General features: G+C 36.4%; 1 protein-coding gene and 1 non-coding gene across 2 annotated transcripts in view; both read left to right on the forward strand.

Annotated features, from left to right (window-relative positions):
* The first annotated feature begins 1,206 nt into the window (after positions 1 to 1,206).
* LOC126017100 (U6 spliceosomal RNA) lies at positions 1,207 to 1,310 on the forward strand. Its single transcript, XR_007498773.1, has one exon. It is a non-coding gene; the product is annotated as a U6 spliceosomal RNA (small nuclear RNA).
* Positions 1,311 to 6,442: 5,132 nt separating this feature from the next.
* SGCG (sarcoglycan gamma) overlaps positions 6,443 to 20,371 on the forward strand; it is a 100,374-nt gene continuing 86,445 nt past the window's right edge. The window contains exon 1 of the mRNA XM_049778354.1: positions 6,443 to 6,464. The gene's annotated coding sequence lies outside the window, so the exon portion shown is untranslated. The remainder of the gene's footprint in view (positions 6,465 to 20,371) is intronic.

Raw genomic sequence — 20,371 nt, forward strand, 5'->3', positions numbered from 1 at the left:
TATACAAAGCACTGGTAGAATGTAACAAGAAAAAAAAACTAATTCTATTAAATATGGAAAGAAGAAATGGTCAGATATTTCCTCAAAGAAGAAATACAGCTGGCCAAAAGAAACATGAAGAAATGTTCCACATCACTAATAATTAGGAAGATGCAAATAAAAATAATAATGACATATCATCTCATACCACAGAGAATTGTACACATTAGAAAGAACAAGAACAACCAGTACTAGTGCAGATGAGGGAAGAGACTCTCATTCACTGCTGGTGGAAATGTTGGCTGGTCCAACCTTGTATTTTTTGAAAACTATATGGAAATTCCTCAAAAACTAAAAATTGAATTTTCATATGAGTGAGAAATACCACTCCAAGGGATATACCCTTGAAAAATCTCTCCTCATTACTATGTTTGTAATATCATTATTTACAATAGCCAAAATCTGGAAACAAAATCTGAAAAAAAATCTGAGAACAGTTGAGTGGCTAAAAATATTTTGGTACATATACACAATGAAATATTATATAGCTTTTAGGAAATATGAATTCATGAAATTTGCTTATATAGTGATGATATGGAGAGTATTATGTATAGTGAAATGAGTCAGAGGGAGAGGTATAGACATATAATAATCCCACTTATTTTGCATAAAAAAGTATGTTGATAATATCCAGAGACAATAGAAATGACAACCACAAGGAACAATCTATGGTAGGAAGCTTAACACAAGTAGTGGAGCAGTGCAATTAGGGTAGAGTAAGGACTACACATCTAACCTGAGTGTCTTTAGGCGTTGTCCTTAGGCCACCTGAGCAATATCTGAGTCTACTTACCCCATCAGTACGCATGACACATATATGAAATCATGTAAAATATAATGAGAATTTTTATTCACTGCCATCTTCTGAGATGGACAAATGCACTTATATAAATGCATGTTATCTTTGGTCAGGTCACATATAAAATGGCTAGTGAGCATATTTATTTTACTTAAAGATAATACAGACGCCTTTACATTGTAAATGCAAATCAGTCTGGAACTGCTCTTATCCCCAGGAATTCAGTGATAGATGCCAGTGAAACAGGTACTTCAAAGGTAGTCATGCAAAACTTTATGCAAATAAAATTATTAATTTTAGAATGGGACTAATGAAGGCAGACAAGGACACGGTCTACTTCAGAAACACTCATTAGAAATAATGATTTGGTGCTCGATTCGGCAGCACATATACTAAAATTGGAACGATACAAAAATTAGCATGGCCCCTGTGCAAGAATGACATGTAAATTCGTGAAGCGTTCCATATTTAAAAAAGAAAAGAAAAGAAAGAAATAATGATTTGAGTTTGTTCTTTATCAAAGCTAAGAAGTAAATGAGTGAACCTCAGCAGCTTTGAAAACAGTTGGACCAGCTTCGAATAGCAGTGTAATCTAACAGACAACAGCTGTTTAGAGATCAGTTTGGTCAGAATGAAAAAGAAGGCAAAGAGCTTCCACTGCAGTCATAATAATCTACAGTGGGTCTGATTACTGTAATTTGGTAAAAGTTTGAAAATGTAATGAAGTTAGAGATTAGAGAATGAAAGAAGTAAACAGAAAGTAAGGGAGACAAGAGATGTGTCAAATAAAAAAAAAAGATCTAATCTTGATATAAAATAGTATTCAATCATTTTTAATTTAAATTTTTATTGATTGAGATTCTGCAATTTATGATATTGTTAATGATGGCTTCTCATGCATGTAATTCCAACACCACACCCAGCACCAATGTTCCAGCTTCCCTGTCCAAGTTTTTCAGTCTTTTCTATTTGTGTGGGTCAGCACCATAGAAAACAACCACAGATATAAACTATTTACATTAGAAAAGGAAAGCATTGCACTTCACAAAGAAAAAAATAGATTCTGAGTAAGAAATCTAGTTAGTAAGAGATAAAAGACAATTAGTATATGTGGAATAAGTTATATTTAGCCAACTGCCTTCTTATCCTATGAAATAAATAAACACTATATAAAAACTATGGGTAAGGCAACATGTCAATGGGATGTAATTTGGAGAAAGCTTTAAAATGTAAACTAAATTCAAAAGCAGCACCAGAACCATTTGGTGACAAGGGAATTGTAAAATTTATGTCTATAAGCAAATGTGGCTAGATAGGGTTAAAATGTAAACACTGTTTACAGTGTTACACTACATTTCTCCTTTATATTTTAAATCAATTTGGTCAAATCACAGGAGACATTGGAGGTTATAGATTCAAAACTGAATGCCTGTGTTATTCTTTGAGCGTGTAAAACTACATGGTGAGAGAAGGCTGAAGAGAGAAGTGGTTTTTATTGTGGACACAGGGAAACTGCATAGTTAGTATGACAATCTTTAGGTTTTGAAAAGAGATGACTGTTGAAGTAGACATTTCAAATGTGACAAAATACTGAAATTAATGATATAACTAAATAGGAACAATGAGAAACAGGCTATTGACTTGTAATGCACACAAGCCGTTGGGCTAGTCCTTAGGTCAATAAAATGAGATTAATAGTAGAAGGTACTTAAATATTATATGTAAGAATGAGAAATCTAAGTAGTGATCTCTAATCAGTGGAAATGAACATGGGACAAAGAGACGATTTTTTATTGGCTTCCTTTTGTTAGATTCACTCCACACATGCAAATTCTACTTCAGGTTCATTCCTCCAAGATGTTTTCTGTGATTCTAATATATGCATACATTTGCTTTGCAAACCAAATTATTGGAACACTATGCTTAATAGATTGCAATATCTGTTCATGATAGATCATGAAAAATTATGTTTATGGAATAATATTATATTAATTATAGATGAAAAGCAGATAGTCTTTGATTTTTGGTGATTTTTCCAGCTGTAATTTGAGAATTGTCTTACTCTTTGAGATCTCTCTCTTTATTCTTAATGATTGATGATTTCTCTCCAATCTCCCCTGACTATTCCACATAAAAGTGAACTAGCTCCTTATACTAAATACTTACTCCTAAAGTCCCCAAATTATTACTGGAACCAAATTATTTATATTAACAAATTAGTAATCAAATTACATTTTTGCTATGCTCATTCAACAGAGAACATGGATCATTCTGATTGAAATTATTATCATAACCTATCCATATTTTAAAATACTCATTTTTTTTGGTGTTTGGGTCATACCTGGCAGTACTCAGGGGTACTCCTGGCTCTACACTCAGAAATCACCCCTGGTAGGTTCAGGGGACCATATGGGATGCTGGGATTTGAACCACGGACCTTCTGCATGCAAGGCAAGCACTTTACCTCCATGCTATCTCTTTGGCCCCTAAAATGATTTTTTAAATAAAAAGAATTTGGCTGAGAATCACCTAGGTATAAAAACTGTATTCCAAATGGAGTATGTGGATCCCAGCTATATAAGAATTCTTTCTAATACTGCTTTTTGACTGAAATTTTTCTTTACCTAGTCTTTAAACATTAATCTTTGGCTAATTAGAAAATTGCCCTAATCACATTTTCTTGTTCTATCAACAGTAGTTTTTATTGCTTATACTATGTGTCACCATATAGAGAAAAAATTTTGGAGATAGTATATGTATTTTATATGTAGCTTTATGTTTTGTTGGGGTGGGTTTTATAGGCTGTCTTGGATATAATAAAGAATTATTTTTTTTGTTAAGGCTATGTTTTTAACCCAGAGTAAAATTGTTTACAGAACTCTCATCTAGGGGCCAGAGCGATAGTACAGTGGTAGGGAGTTTGTCTTGCATGCAACTGACCCAATACAAACCTGGGTTCAATATCCGGGATCCCAGATGGTCCCCTGAGCCTGCCAGCAGGAACAATTTCTGAGCATAGAGCCAGGATTAACTCCTGAGCACTGCCAGGTGTGGCCCAAAAACAAACAAACAAACAAAAAATTTTATCTGACAAATATTCATTGCCCTTGTATTAAGATATTTTTAGACATTGCCAAGTTAATTAAAAAGCAGTTAGCTTAGTTTTTACACAATGAAAGCAATAATGTAAAAGTTGAGAAGAGGTTTTGAAATGATCTGTTATTTATAAATCTTGGAGAAAAATTGTTAGACTAAACAAATAGTAAAATCTTTAAATTAATAAATATTACCTTTTTGCAGCTAAAAATATAAACCTATGTAAAACTCTAGACTGGAGTATAATTTTTATCTGATGCCTAATTGGTTAATTTTGTAACTTATTTTTCCCCACTCTACGTATCTAAGAAAATGGAAAGTAAGGTTATTGAAGATTAAAAAAAATAAGAACTGTATTCCAGATAAAACTTTTTGGGTCAGTCATTTGATCACCTCATTTACTTTTTAATCAGTCAATCACTATTTCTTTGGCACTTCTATAGTCACTTTTTTAAAAGAATTATCGCTTGAACTATATAGGTAAATAATTAACATAGCACTTTAAATGCATTAAAATGCATTACTTAGAAAAACTAATTTGATTTCACATTTTCTGCCCTGAAATCCATGATTTTCTACTGTTATTCTGACCTCTTCTGGATAATTCATAAAGTGTCAATCTAATCATTTGTTCTTTTCTGTTAATACTACATATATGACAATGGTTATTAGGAAAAGCTGAGTCTGGTGTAACTATTCAAAGCTCACTAAATCAAGGACTCATTAGAGATGGATGCCAAGCATGTTTATCATGTAGCAGAAAGACAAAGCTGTCTCCTATGACCTTAGTGCAAATGAAGTAATGAACAAAGTACAGGTACTAGCCTAGGACAGACTGTGGTTCAATCCCCTGGTATCCCATATGGTCCCCCAAGCCAGAAGCAATTTCTGAGTGCATAGCCAGGAGAAACCTCTGAGGATCACTGGGTGTGGCTGAAAAAAAAGACGGAATACAAGTAGCCAAAATATGCATGAAAAAAATGCTCCACATCACTAATCATCAGGGAGGTGCAAATCAAAACAATGAGGTACCTTTGCATACCACAGAGACTGGCACACATCACAAAGAACAAGAACAATCTGTTGGTGGGGAAGTGGAGAGAAAGGGACTCTCATTCACTGCTGGTGGAATGAGATCTAGTTCCAGCTTTTATGGAAACAGTATGGAGATTCCTCAAAAAAATCAAAATTGAGCTCCCATATGATCAGATATATTATTCCTAGAGATATATCTTAGGAATACAAAAATACAATTCAAAAATTCCTTCTTTACACCTATATTCATTGCAGCACTATTTACAATGCCAGACTTGAAACAACCAAGATGCCTTCAACAGAATAATGGTTAAAGAAACTGTGGTACATATACACAATGGAATATTAAGCAGCCATCAGGAAATACTAAGTCATGAAATTTTCCTATACAGGAATGCACATGGAATCTATGCTGAGTGAAATAAGTAAGGAGGAGAGATAGAAACACAGTATAGTCTCACTCATCTATGGGTTTTAAGAAAATTAAAGACATATTGTAATAATGCCCTGAGACAATAGAGATGAGGGCTATAATGACCAGCTCACAATACGATGCTCATCACGAAGAGTGGTGAGTGCTGGTAGGGAAATAACTACACTAACAACTAGCATGGCAACGTCAATGAGTGAGAGAAGTAGAATGCCTGTCTCGAATATAGGCAGGGTGGGGAAGGAGGGAGGGGGAGCATTGGTGGTAGTAATGTTGCACTGGTGAAGGGAGGGTGTTCTGTATATTACTGAAACCCAGATACAATCATGCTTGTAATCATGGTGCTTAAATAAAAATTTAAAAAAATAATAAAATAAAATAAATGATTAGTTGAACATAAAAAGCTGTTGAGATAAAAGTATCAATTTACAAGGAAATTTGGGGATAGGGCATTTCTGGGAGAACTCAGAAACTAGGTCAAGCCCAAAACTACCTGCACCACATCACTGGATAGAAAGTTTTTCTTTAGAGCCCTTTTTAAGTGACAGCATGGGGCTGGAGTGGTATACTAATACTAATAATTTTGCACTTTCTAAATTTTATAACTTAAATTTTCATAAGGTCCTTGTCCACAATAGATTCTAATGAAAAGCTTGTCTCAGAATTCTCTTTTTGCTGTTCTTTTAAAATAAAGTTTATTTTAGAAAGTTATGATTACATAAAACTATCATGAGTCAAGTTTAAATTTGGTTTTGCAAAAAAAAAAAAAATTGGCACAGTTAGAACTATGTACTGGAATTGGTGCCCAAACAATTTTAAGTGTGCTCCGAGCTATTTATGCCACTAAGTAAAATTAGATATGCCTGTTGCTAATGCAAACTGGTGAAACATGAGACCAGGCCCAAACACGTGAGACTTTTCTTCTACTCATGGTTAGTGGGCTGAAATTGTTTACTTTCACTCTCTTTCATTCTGCGAATCTTGAAGAAGTTTAAGCCACTCTAACTTGGACAGAGCACCAGCTGTTTTTCATTATTTCACCAAGTGATTTTTAATACCTTGAAGGTAAGTCACTAGTTTTATCTTAGATTTAAGATAATTGCATTGTTTAAATTTAAAATGTGAAAAGGTATAAGGTTTCTTGAATTTTTCCATGGGTGACATAGAAAATGGTGAATAAATTTATCTGAAAATAATTGTATATTGAATATTGACAAAATTTAGTGAACATCTCATTTAGTCAACTTCTTTTAAATTATTCTGATGAATATGCTATGTATCTTAGTATAATTTTGTGCTTTAAATAACTTTAAATTCTAGTCTGGCATGTTAATTATTTATTATTATTAGAATTCAGTTATTGTAGTCTGGACAAAATATAAACTTAACAACTTCTAATAACGCTATTCAAATTTTTGTGATGAAATTTATATTTGCTTTATATATTGTCAGTTTTGTTAGTCATTAATTTAAAAAATGAGACAAAAGTCCAGGTTGTTTAATAAATTAGGAAAGTAAAACACAAAACTTGTCTTCCCAATTATTCTTGAACATAAAAAGGGGAAATATTTTCTTCCTCAAGTCTGGGAAAAATGGGTTTTGTTCAAAATGAGTCAAGGGCTAGAGTGAAAGTCCAGTGGAGTGAGCTCTTGCCTTACAAGCTGCCAACCTGGGTTAATCCCAGACACCACATATTGTTCCTTGCTTGAGTGCAGAGCTGAGTAAACTCTGATCCTACCAGATGTGGCCTAACAAACAATAACAAGAAAGATGAGTCAAATGTGAAAGGGAATGGTCAAAGGTAAATATGTGCCAACAGTGCTTGAAATTGGCACTGCTCATACTTCATCTATGATAAGCTCAATTGAGATGATAGGAAAATAAGCTTTTAAAAGAAAGCATTAAAAACTACAGGGAAGGGAAATATATCTCATCCTATTCAAAGATTTGCGAGCAGAATGGTGAAACCCAGTGGTCCAAAATAAACTAGAAAGTGTAATGCTTTTTGTTTGTTTCTTTGTTTTCTTACTCATTTTCTTGGGAACCTCATGTAGAGATTGTAACAAAAAACATGTTTAGCAACTCAAAAGTCATGGTTCAAGTGGGTGTTAGTTTTATAGGTTATAGACTTTTTCTAAGATTTGTTTCAAAGCCATGTGAGTATATATATGTGAATATATTTTAACATATTTAATGACCAATTCTAATATTAAAAACCTAACTTTGTTAAATGGTGGTTAAGCTTAGTGTTGAAGTGTTTTAACAAAATTATTCCATATTTCTTTTTGTTGTTTTGTTTTGTTATGAGGGACTCACTCAGTGCTGATAATTGTTTACTACTGGCTCTGTACTCAAGAATCACTCCTGGCAGGACTCAGGTTCAGCTGTGATTCAAATCTGGGTTGGCCATATGCATGGCAAACTCCCTACCCACTGTACTATCAATCTTGCTCTTTTTAAACTGTGCCTTTAGCTAGAGATAGCCTAAAACATTTAGGCTCTTGCTTTGTATACTGCCAACCAGATTCAATCCCTGGCACCCTATGTTATCTGAAATATTACCACGAGTGATTTCTGAGCACAGAGCTAGGGGATAACTGTGAGCACAGCCCAACACCAACAAAAAGAATATACGTTCTAATAATCAAATTAAATAGTTATCATATATAATTTAAAATAAAATAGTAATTGGTTAATTATGAGTGCACATTTTGTTTAATTTGGTATATTTTGTAGGACCCCATTTTATTGCTCTGTGTGTGGCTCATGTAAATTTTTTTGCTAATCTCGTTATGCTCAGGGCTAGCTCTGGTTCAGGAAATTCTCCTAACAGTGCTGGGGTACCATATTGGATGCTGGGAATCAAACCTGTATCAACCACATGCAAGGCAAATACTCAATCTTCTATAATATCACTCAGACTCCAAGGACTTCAGTCTTTGGTCTGACTTTGCTTCCTCTCTTTCCTCGAGATGCATCTTTTAGGGCTACCCTCAACTTTTTCTTCTTAGTCTCATCAGAGCTTGTAAATTCCTGCAGTAATTCTGGTTTATCATTAACAAATTTTTCATCTTTTGTGTTTGCAATTTCAGACTTCAACTTTTAAAGTGTTTTCTGTGCTATTAGACCTCAGAGAATTATATAGATAAAGTGACACAGGAGTGTTTACTCATGTGTAAATTTTCAGAAGTATCCAGACTTCTCTCAGAATTTCTCACAAAGTTCAAGCTGACTTGACTTCAGCATTACTCAAGTGTTCTGTTCCATGGTATATATCATCTCAAGAAGATGATCAGTCATTTCAGCATTTAAAACAGAAAAGTAGCCACATACATTTAATTTTTAGGAAGGTCACCATAGTTGCCAAGAGAAGTAGACTTGAGACCTCATAGAAGGGGTAAAAAGAAGGGACTCCAAAAAGATGGATTTATTTTGGGTCTGGAATGGAACTATAAAGGGAAAAGACAGGAAATAGATATGATCAATAAACCTCAAATTCTGCCCTCATCTTCCAATTATTTTAACTATTTGAAACATGCTCTATGAGTTCTACTTGTAAAATGTTTCTAAGCCACATAATGTTAAGCAATTGTGACTTAAGAAAATTATTTTCTGTTTGGTTTATTTTAGGTCAACAGCCAGTGTTGCTCAGGGTTTATTTAGTCTTGATTCTGTGTTTATGAGTCAGTACTGGTGAATTTAGGAGAACCAGACACAGTGCTGGGAATAGACCTGGGTCTGCTGTGTTCAAGGCAAGCACCTTGCCAATTGTATTCTCTCTCAAGCCAAGAAACAATGATTTCTTTAGGTTCTTTAAGCAAACTAATACTTTCCACTATATAATATAATGGGAATTATTTTATTATCATGTCTCTTTTTTTCCTATATTAAATTTTTATAATCACAACACCTCTTCAAAAGTTAAAGAGTGAAAATGTAGGCCCACTAAGGTATGCAAGAAGTTTCTGACTTCTTGGTGATTGATTTCATTGACACCATCATTGTCATCAGCAATAAAAGGTAAAAATAGAATTTCTTATACTCGTTGTTGTTAGGATTCTTTGGGTAGTAATCAGCATTTCTAACTTGCTCCTCCCAGATCTTGTAAGAAGACATCAGGAATATTCCAGAGTTTCTAGGCTGAGCTATTTCTGCTTAAACAATGAATGTTCTCCACAGGCAGTGACTCTGCAGGGAGGAATGTATGCATTCCAGGATGCAAATAGAAAATCCTCCCTGACATTCCCACCCACTGGCTGAAAGTCCCTACATGGAGTAAGCCATGGATATTTGTGAAAGAAAGATCAAATGACTATTTAGGTTGTCTGTAACTGTTTTCCTTTTATACAAAATACATATTTTAATAAAAATGTTACACAAAATATTCTAAAATTTTAATCTTGGCAAAATATATAAATATACTGTTCTTCAACTGCAATATATTTATATGTGGGTTCATACCCCATACAAATTATCTTTAAATTTCTTTAATTGATCATATTCCAATTCCAAAGAAATTAAACTCTAAGGACAAAAATGTTTGTCTCATAACACTGAAACTTTCGGAAACTTTGTAAAAATGTTCAAAGCTGTCTGAAAGTTGCTTCTATACCACATACTATTAGAACCATAATTATATGCATCTCAAGATTTTTTTTCTATTCAGACTTCACCTATGAAGACTCAGCTATGAATCTTGGCCTGCATCATAGATTTTTTTAAATATATTTATTTAAACAAATTTGTTACATACATGATTGTGTTTGGGATTCAGTCATGTAAAGAAAACCACCCATCACCAGTGCAACATTCCCATTACCAAAGTCCCAAATCACCCTCCTCCACACCCAACCCCCACCTGTACCCTAGATAGGCTTTCCATTTCCCTCATACATTCTCATTATTAGGATAGTTAAAAACGTAGTTATTTATCTAACTAAACTCATCCCTGTTCATGGTGAGCTTCCTTAGGTGAGCTGTAACTTCCAGCTCTTTTCTCTTTTGTGTCTGAAAGTTATTATTGCAAGAATGACTTTCATTTTTCTTAAAACCAATAGATGAGTGAGATCATTCTGCATCTTTCTCTATCTCTCTGACTTATTTCACTCAGGATAATAGATTCCATGTACATCCATGTATAGGAAAATTTCATTACTTCATCTCTCCTGACAGCTACATAATATTTTATTGTGTATATATACAACAGTTTCTTTAGCCATTCATTTGTTGAAGGGCATCTTGGCTCTTTCCAGAGCCTGGCTATTGTGAATAGTGCTGCAATAAATATAGGTGTGAAGAAGGGATTTTTGTATTGTATTTTTGTGTTCCTAAGGTATATTCCTAGAAGTGGTATAGCTGGATCGTATGGATGCTCGATTTTCCCAGTCTTCTCGGAGAATCTCCATAACGCTTTCCATAAAGGTTGAACTAGACGGCACTTCCCACCAGGCATTGAAAAGAATTCCTTTCTCTCCACATCCCCACCAACACTGTTTATTCTCATTCCTTGTGATGTGTGCCATTCTCTGTGGTGTGAGGTGGTATCTCATCATTGTTTTGATTTGCATCTCCCTGATGATTAGTGATGTGGAGCATTTTTTCATGTGTCTTTTGGCCATTTGTATTTCTTCTTTGTCAAAGTGTCTGTTCATTCTTCTCCCCATTTTTTGATGGGGTTAGATGTTTTATTCTTGTAAAGTTCTGTCAGTGCCTTGTATATTTTGGAGATTAGTCCCTTATCTCATGGGTATTGGGTGAATAGTTTCTCCCACTCAGTGGGTGGCTCTTGTATCCTGGGCACTATTTTCTTTGAGGTGCAGAAGCTTCTCAGCTTAATATATTCCCATCTGTTAATTTCTGCTTTCACTTGCTTGGAGAGTGCAGTTTCCTCCTTGAATATGCCTGTAGTCTCAATGTCCTGGAGTGTTTTGCCTATGTGTTGTTCTACATATCTTATGGTTTGGGTCTGATATTGATGTCTTTAATGCATTTGGATTTTACCTTCGTAGATGATGTTAGCTGGGGGTCTAAGTTCAATTTTTTGCAAGTGGCTAGCCAGTTGTGCCAAGGCCACTTGTTAAAGAGGCTTTCCCTGCTTCATTTTGGATTTCCTGCTTCTTTATCAAAAATTAGGTGATTGTATGTCTGGGGAACATTTTCTGAGTATTTAAGCCTATTCCACTGATCTGAGGGCCCTGTCCCTTATTCCAATACCATGCTGTTTTGATAACTATTGCTTTGTAGTAAAGTTTAAAGTTGGGGAATGTAATTCCTCCCATATTCTTTTTCCCAATGATTGCTTTAGCTATTAGAGGGTGTTTATTGTTCCAAACGAATTTCAAAAGTGCCTGATCCACTTCTTAGAAGAATGTCATGGGAATCTTTTAGAGGGATAGCATGAAATCTGTATAATGCCTTGGGGAGTATTGCCATTTTGATGATGTTAATCCTGCCAATCCATGAGCAGGGTATGCGTTTCCATTTCCACGTGTCCTCTCTTATTTCTTGCAGCAGAGTTTTATAGTTTTCTTTGTATAGCTCCTTTACATTTTTAGTCAAGTTGATTCCAAGATATTTGAGTTTGTGTGGCACTATTGTGAATGGGTTGTTTTCTAATGTCCATTTCTTCCCTAATTACTATTGGTGTGTAGAAAGGCCATTGATTTGTAGAGTGTTAATTTTGTAGCCTGCCACCTTGCTATATGAGTCTATTGTTTCTAGAAGCTTTTTGGTAGAGTCTTTAGGGTTTTCTAAGTAGAGTATCATGTCATCTGCAAACAATGAGAGCTTGATTTTTTGATTTTTGAGTGTTAATTTTGTAGCCTGTCACCTTGCTATATGAGTCTATTGTTTCTAGAAGCTTTTTGGTAGAGTCTTTAGGGTTTTCTAAGTAGAGTATCATGTCATCTGCAAACAGTGAGAGCTTGACTTCTTCCTTTCCTATCTGGATTTCCTTGATATCTTTTTCTTCCCTAATCGCTATAGCAAGTACTTCCAGTGCTATGTTGAATAGGAGTAGTGAGAGAGGACAGCCTTGTCTTGTGCCAGAATTTAGAGGGAAGGCTTTTAGTTTTTCTCCATTGAGGATAATATTTGCCACTGGCTTATGGTAGATGGCCTTAACTATATTGAGAAAGGTTCCTTCCATTCCCATCTTGCTGAAAGTTTTGATCAAGAATGGGTGTTGGACCTTATCAAATGCTTTCTCTGCATCTATTGATATGATCATGTGGTTTTTATTTTTCTTGTTGTTGATGTTGTGTATTATGTTGATATATTTACGGATGTTAAACCATTATTGCATTCCTGGGAAGAAACCTACTTGATCATTGTGGATGATCTTCTTAATGAGGCATTGAATCCTATTTGCCAGGATTTTGTTGAGGATCTTTGCATCTGCATTCGTCAGCGATATTGGTCTGTAATTTTCTTTTTTCATAGCATCTCTGTCTGGTTTAGGTATCAAGGTGATGTTGGCTTCATAAAAGCTATTTGGAAGTGTTCCTGTTTTTTTGATATCATGAAAGAGTCTTGCCAAGATTGGTAGAAGTTCCTCTTGAAAGGTTTGAAAGAATTCATTAGTAAATCCATCTGGGCCTGGACTTTTGTTTTGGGCAGAAATTTGATTACTGTCTTAATTTCATCAATAGTGATGGGTGTGTTTAGATATGCTACATCCTCTTTCTTCAACTGTGGAAGATTATAAGAGTCCAAAAATTTATCCATTTCTTCCAGGTTTTCATTTTTAGTGGCATAGAGTTTCTCAAAGTAGTTTCTGATTACCCTTTGGATCTCTACGATATCAGTAGGAATCTCTCCTTTTTTCATTCCTAGTACGAGTTATCAAGTCTCTCTCTGTCTTTCTTTGTTAGTTTTGCCAGTGGTCTATCAATCTTGTTTATTTTTTAAAGAACCTACTTCTGCTTTTGTTGATCTTTCGTATTGTTTTTCGGGTTTCCACTGCATTGATTTCTGCTCTCAGCTTTGTGATTTCCTTCTGCCTCCCTATTTTTGGATACTTTTGTTTAGTACACTCTAATTCTATGAGCTGCGTCATTAAGCTACTCAGGTAAGCCCTTTCTTTCTTCCTGATGTGTGCTTGCAAAGCTATAAATTTTCCTCTCAGTACTGCTTTTACTGTGTCCCATAGGTTCTGATAGTTTGTGTCTCCATTGTCATTTGTATGTAGGAAGGTTTTGATTTCCTCTTTAATTTCATCTCAGACCCACTGGTTATTCAGAATTAGGCTGTTTAACTTCCAGGTATTAAAATTATTCTTTGTCCCTTTTTGATTCCCATATAATTTCAGGGCCTTGTCATCAGCAATGGTAGCCTGCAAAATTTCTATCCTCTTGATATTATGGAGGTATGTTTTATGTGCTAGCATGTAGTCTATCCTGGAGAAAGTCCCATGTACATTAGAGAAGAATGTGTATTCACGCTTCTTGTGGTGGAGTGTCCTGTATATATCTACTAGGCCTCTTTCTTCCATTTCTCTTTTAAGGTTTAGTATATTCTTGTTGGGTTTCAGTCTGGTTGACCTGTCAAGTGTTGACAATGCCGTGCTGAGGTCTCCACAAGTATTGTGTTGTTATTGATATTATTTTTCAGATTTGTCAACAATTTCATTAAATATTTTGCTGGCCCCTCATTCAATGCATATATGTTTAGGAGAGTGATTTTTTCATACCCCTTGATTAATACAAAATGTCCATCTTTGTCCCTTACAACATTCCTAAGTATAAAGTTTGCATCATCTGATATTAGTATGGCCACTCCAGCTTTTTTATGGGTGTTGTTTGCTTGATTTTGAGTCTATGTTTTTTCTGACTATTCAGGTGTGTTTCTTGTAGGCAGCAGAAGGTTGGATTGAGTTTTTTGATCCATTTAGCCACTCTGTGTCTCTTAACTGGTGCATTTAGTCCATTGACATTGAGAGAAAGAATTGTCCTGGAAGTTAGTGCCGTCTTTATATCGAAGTTTGTTGTGTCAGTTGGTCAGTCTTGTCTGAAAGTAGGCCATTCAGTTTTTCTTTTAAGAATGGTTTTGAGGGCCCGGAGAGATAGCACAGTGGTGTTTGCCTTGCAAGCAGCCGATCCAGGACCAAAGGTGGTTGGTTCAAATCCCGGTGTCCCATATGGTCCCCGTGCCTGCCAGGAGCTATTTCTGAGCAGACAGCCAGGAGTAACCCCTGAGCAATGCTGGGTGTGGCCCAAATCCAAAAAAAAAAAAAAAAAAGAATGGTTTTGAGAAAGGAAGAAGTCAAGCTCTCCTGTTTGCAGATGACATGATACTCTATTTAGAAAACCCTAAAGACTCTACCAAAAAGCTTCTAGAAACAATAGACTCATATAGCAAGGTGGCAGGCTACAAAATTAACACACAAAAATCAATGGCCTTACTATACACCAATAGTAAAAAAGAAAAAAATGGACATTAAGAAAACAACCCTATTCACAACAGTGCCACACAAACTCAAATATCTTGGAATCAACTTGACTAAAAATGTAAAGGAGCTATACAAAGAAAACTATAAAACTCTGCTGCAAGAAATAAGAGAGGACACGTGGAAATGGAAACGCATACCTAGCTCATGGATTGGCAGGATTAACATCAATAAAACTGTAATACTCCCCAAAGCATTGTATAGATTTAATGCGATCCCTCTAAATATACCCATGATATTCTTCAAAGGAGTGGATCAGACACTTTTGAAATTCGTTTGGAACAATAAACACCCTCTAATAGCTAAAGCAATCATTGGGAAAAAGAATATGGGAGGAATTACATTCCCCAACTTTAAACTTTACTACAAAGAAATAGTTATCAAAACAGCATGGTATTGGAATAAGGACAGGCCCTCAGATAAGTGGAAAAGGCTTGAATAATCAGAAAATGTTCCCCAGACATACAATCATCTAATTTTCAATAAAGGAGCAGGAAATCCTAAATGGAGCAGGGAAAGCCTCTTTAACAAGTGGCCTTGGCACAGCTGGCTAGCCACTTGCAAAAAATTGAACTTAGACCCCCAGCTAACATCATCTATGAAGGTAAAATCCAAATGCATTAAAGACATCAATATAAGACCCAAACCATAAGATATATAGAACAACACATAGGCAAAACACTCCAGGACATTGAGACTACAGGCATATTCAAGGAGGAAACTGCACTGTCTAAGCAAGTGAAAGCAGAGATTAACTGATGGGAATATATTAAGCTGAGAAGCTTCTGCACCTCAAAGAAAATAGTGCCCAGGATACAAGAGCCACCCACTGAGTGGGAGAAACTATTCACCCAATACCCATGAGATAAGGGACTAATCTCCAAAATATACAAGGCACTGACAGAACTTTACAAGAATAAAACATCTAATCCCATCAAAAATTGGGGAGTAGAAATGAACAGACACTTTGACAAAGAAGAAATACAATGGTGAAAAGAAATGAAAAAATGCTCCACATCACTAATCATCAGGGAGATGCAAATCAAAACAATGATGAGATACCACCTCAGAGAATGGCACACATCACAAAGAATGAGAATAAACAGTACTGGCAGGGATGTGGAGAGAAAGGAACTCTTATCCACTGCTGGTTGGAATGCCATCTAGTTCAACCTTTATGGAAAGTGATATGAAGATTCCTCCAAGAACTGGAAATTGAGCTCCCATATGATCCAGCTATACCACTCCTAGAAATATACCCTAGGAACACAAAAATACAATACAAAACCCCTTCCTTACACCTGTATTTATTGCAGCACTAATTTACCATAGCAAGACTCTGGAAACAACCAAGATTCCCTTCAACAGACGAATGGCTAAAGAAACTGTGGTACATATACACAATGGAACATAATGCAGCTGTCAGGAGAGATGAAGTCATGAAATTTTCCTATACATGGATGTACATGGAATCTATTATGCTGAGTAAAATAAGTCAGAGAGAGAGAGTGAAAAACACAGAATGGTCTCACTCATCTATGGGTTTTTAGAAAAATGAAAGACATTCTTGCAACAATAACTTTCAGACACAAAAGAGAAAAGAGGTGGAAGTTACAGCTTATCTAAAGAAGCTCACTACAAAGAGTGATGAGTTTAGTTAGAGAAATAACTACATTTTGAACTGTCCTAATAATGAGAGTGTATGAGGGAAATGGAAAGCCTGTCTAGGGTACAGGCGGGGGTTGGGTGGGGAGGAGAAATATTTGGGACATTGGTAATGGGAATGTTGCACTGGTGATGGGTGGTGTTCTTTACATGACTGAAACCCAAACACAGTCATGTATGTAATCAAGGTGTTTAAAGAAAATATAAAAAAAAGAATCGTTTTGAATTTGTAAAGTTTCTGAGGTGTTATTTTTCTGTGAAACCATGTATTGTTCCTTCAAACCTAAAAGTCAGTATTCCTGGGTGCAGTATTCTAGGTGAACCAATTATTTCATTGAATTTTGTCACTATGTCCCACCACTGCCTTCTGGCCTTGAGTGTTTCTGGTGACAGGTCTGCAGTAAATATCAAGGATGTTCCCTTGAATGTAATTTCTCTTTTCAATCTTGCTGCTTTCATAATTCTGTCTCTATCTGTGGGATTTGTCATTGTGACTAGGATGAGTCTTGGGTGTTTTTTCTGGGGTCTCTTTTAGTTGGCACTCTTCGGGCATACTGGATTTGATCACATGTATTCTTTAGCTCTGGTAGTTTCTCTTTAATGATGTTCTTGACCGTTGATTCTTCCTGGAGATTTTCTTCCTTGGTCTCTGGGACTCCAATGATTCTTAAGTTGTTTCTATTGAGCTTCTTATAGACTTCTATTTTCATCTGTTCCCATTCTTTGAGTATTTTTTCCATTGTTTGATCGTTTTCTTTAAGTTTCTTTTCCAAATTCTTCTGCTGTATGGAATTGTTATTCATCTCATCTTCCAGTGTACTAATTCTATCCTCAGCTGCTGTTAACCTGTGGAAAAGCTCAACCATGTTTTTCTTCAATTCATCTACTGAGTTTTTCAGACCTTTTATTTGATCTGTCATTTCAGTTTGGAGTTTTCTGATTTCTATCTTCATATTCTCTTGATTATTATTAGTGTTTTCTTCTATAATTTCTTTGAGTTTTTTGAACATCTTCCATATTGCAACTCTAAACTCCTTATCTGAGAGACTGCCTAGTTGGTTGGTCATGTTCAAGTCATCAGAGTTGCCATCGTCATTCTCTGTGTCTGGCGCTGGCCAGCATTGTTTTCCCACTGTCACACTTGTTTTGTGGGTTTATTCTATGTGTTGTGATTGTATTCATTGGCTAAATGATGTGCTTGGCCAGGAAGCGAAGCAGAGTGGCTCTGCTACTCTGACCCCACCCTTTCTGAGCTTGTGAACTCACCTCCAGGGAAGGCTCCAGGTAAGGCGAGCCGTTGGCAGATGAGCCACACACAGGATGAAATCAGGTCAAAAATGGAGCACAGCACAGAAGACAGGCAGATAGGGGTGCTGGCATCTGAGTTTCAGCAGAGTTCAGTGTTTTCCCCTTTCTGGGCCTGTAAGCTCACCTCCAGGGAAGGCTCCAGGAAAGGCAATCCATCCATAGATGGGCCACACACAGGATGAAATCAGGCCGAAGATGGAGCACAGCAAGAAGACAGGCAGATAGGGATGCTGGCATCTGAGTTCCAGCAAAGTTCAGTGGCTTCCCCTTTCTGGGCTTGTAAACTCATCTCCAGGGAAGGCTCCAGGGAAGGCGAGCTGTCCACAGATGGGCCACACACAGGATGATATTGGGCCGAAGATGGAGCACAGCACAGAAGACAGGCAGATAAGGGTGCTGGCATCTGATTCCAGCAGAGTTCAGCAGCTTCCCCTTTCTGGGCGTGTAAGCTCACCTCCAGGGAAGGCTCCAGGGAAGGCAAGCCGTCTGCAGATGAGCCACACACAGGATGAAATCAGGCTGAAAATGGAGCACAGCACAGAAGACAAGCAGATAAGGATGCTGGCATCTGAGTTCCAGCAGAATTCAGCGGCTCTCCCTTTTCAGGCTTGTAAAGTCAGCCATTTCTTATGCACTCGCTCGCTCACTTGCTGGGGAGCTTCAGAATGCAGTTTTTTGGGGGTTCGTTTCCCAGGGCTCTGAGGAGAGCTTCAGGGATTCAGAAAAGACAGAGGAGCAAAGGACAGGGCTCCTTTGAGGTCCTCAGAAGAAGCACAGCAGGGCGAAGACTCTGCAGGTGAAGCATTCAGCACTTCACCTGGCAGTCCCCACAGTCAGCCATTTCTTACTCACCTTGCATCAGAGAGTTGTTATTTTTTTATTAATTTTTTTAAAAGTATTCTGTTTTAGAAGAGAATAGTTTATAGTTGATTTGACTGGAAATTTTAGATCAAAAATACTTAGATTAGATTAGGCAAATAACACAGGAACACTGTTTGATCTCTGGCATCAAGTAGTCCCTCAAATATCACCATTTATAGCCCTGGAGGCTCCCTGATCACCATCGATTATGGCCTTTAGGGTATCCCAGAACACTGTTAGGTCTGAGCCCATCATATTCTCAGGGTCTAGTATCACCTGGAGTGACCCCTTGACCCCTGAACATTGGATGGGAGGTAGGGACTACAAAAAAATCAAGTCATCAGATGGCTGACTTGTTCTTTGGGCAGATACAGCTTTTGTGTATAGCTTTAAATAGTTAAAAAAAAAAAGGTTGTGTTATAAACTGATTTACCAAGTTGTTCATATGCAGTTGTTTCACGCATTAAGTATTCCAACACCAATTCAGTGTGACCTTCTCTCCACCAGTGTCTCCAGTTCCTGCCCACCACCTAGCAGGCACAAACAAATTTACTTCTTATTGTTACAAAACAAATTTAAATCAAACTATGAAAACAAATTAATAAGTATCGATTTGTAATAATTGTTATATATCTCAATGTTGTTGCTAAACTCATTGTCTAAGGATTTATTGAGCTATGGTTGGAACTGGTTGAGTCTTCTGTTTTACTATTCAGTCACTGAGTTTGGTGGACTTCTGTGAATCTTTCCCATAGATTTGTTGTGATACTACTGGACAGATATGACTAAAAAATTCTGAGGTGTTTCTGTAGTCCAGGATCTATAGATCTGAAGCAAATTTTGTGGTTTGAGCAATTGGATGAGGTTAAATTGTGGAGGTGAGCTGTTTCTATCATAGAGTGTGTGTGGCTATAGGCTGCGATGCTTTCAGGCAGAAAGCATAATCGGCCCATTGCCATTTCAAGTAGGCTCCAGGGTTTTTAGCCCAGACCAATCTATCTGGGAAGATTCGGTGCCCATCATTTTCATTTGGAGCTTGGTAATCTCATGTGCAATTTTAAGACAATTTCACACTCTTTTTTTGTAGATCATGATCAGCATGAAACATTACCTTCAACTTGGTATCTTGCTAGTAGCTGGAGTCACCTATCATAGATGGAAAATTAGTTATGCTGTACCCTGGTAGAAATGTTCCCATTGATAATACATTTCTGGATCCACTGTCTGGTATTGGAAGTATCTCTCTTCAAAAACATATATGGTTTATTAAGACCACCTTCAAAGTGCAAATTTTCTGACACCAAGATCACCAATTTCTCTCCCCCATCACCACCTGACTGTCTTTGAGACAAGTATTTTATTTCTTTCTATTCTTGTCATGTTAGTTGTAAGTGAAGTTATTTCTCTAACTGCAGTTACCACTCTATGATAAGCTTCATATCATGGACTGGTCCTTCCAGTCCTGGGTATTATTATTATACTGTCTTATATTTTTTAAATTCCACAGATGTGTGAAATTATTCTGTGTTTATCTCCCTCTGACTTATCTCACTCAACATATTTTCCATATTCATCCATGTATAGACATATTTTATGATTTTATTTTTTTTTGAAGCTGCATAGTCTTATATGTGTAGATGCACCAGAGTTTCTCTAGACACTCATCTGATGGGCATCTGGGTTATTTCCAGAT

Source organism: Suncus etruscus, chromosome 8, assembly GCF_024139225.1.
Source record: "Suncus etruscus isolate mSunEtr1 chromosome 8, mSunEtr1.pri.cur, whole genome shotgun sequence".
NCBI classification, from domain to species: Eukaryota; Metazoa; Chordata; class Mammalia; order Eulipotyphla; family Soricidae; genus Suncus; species Suncus etruscus.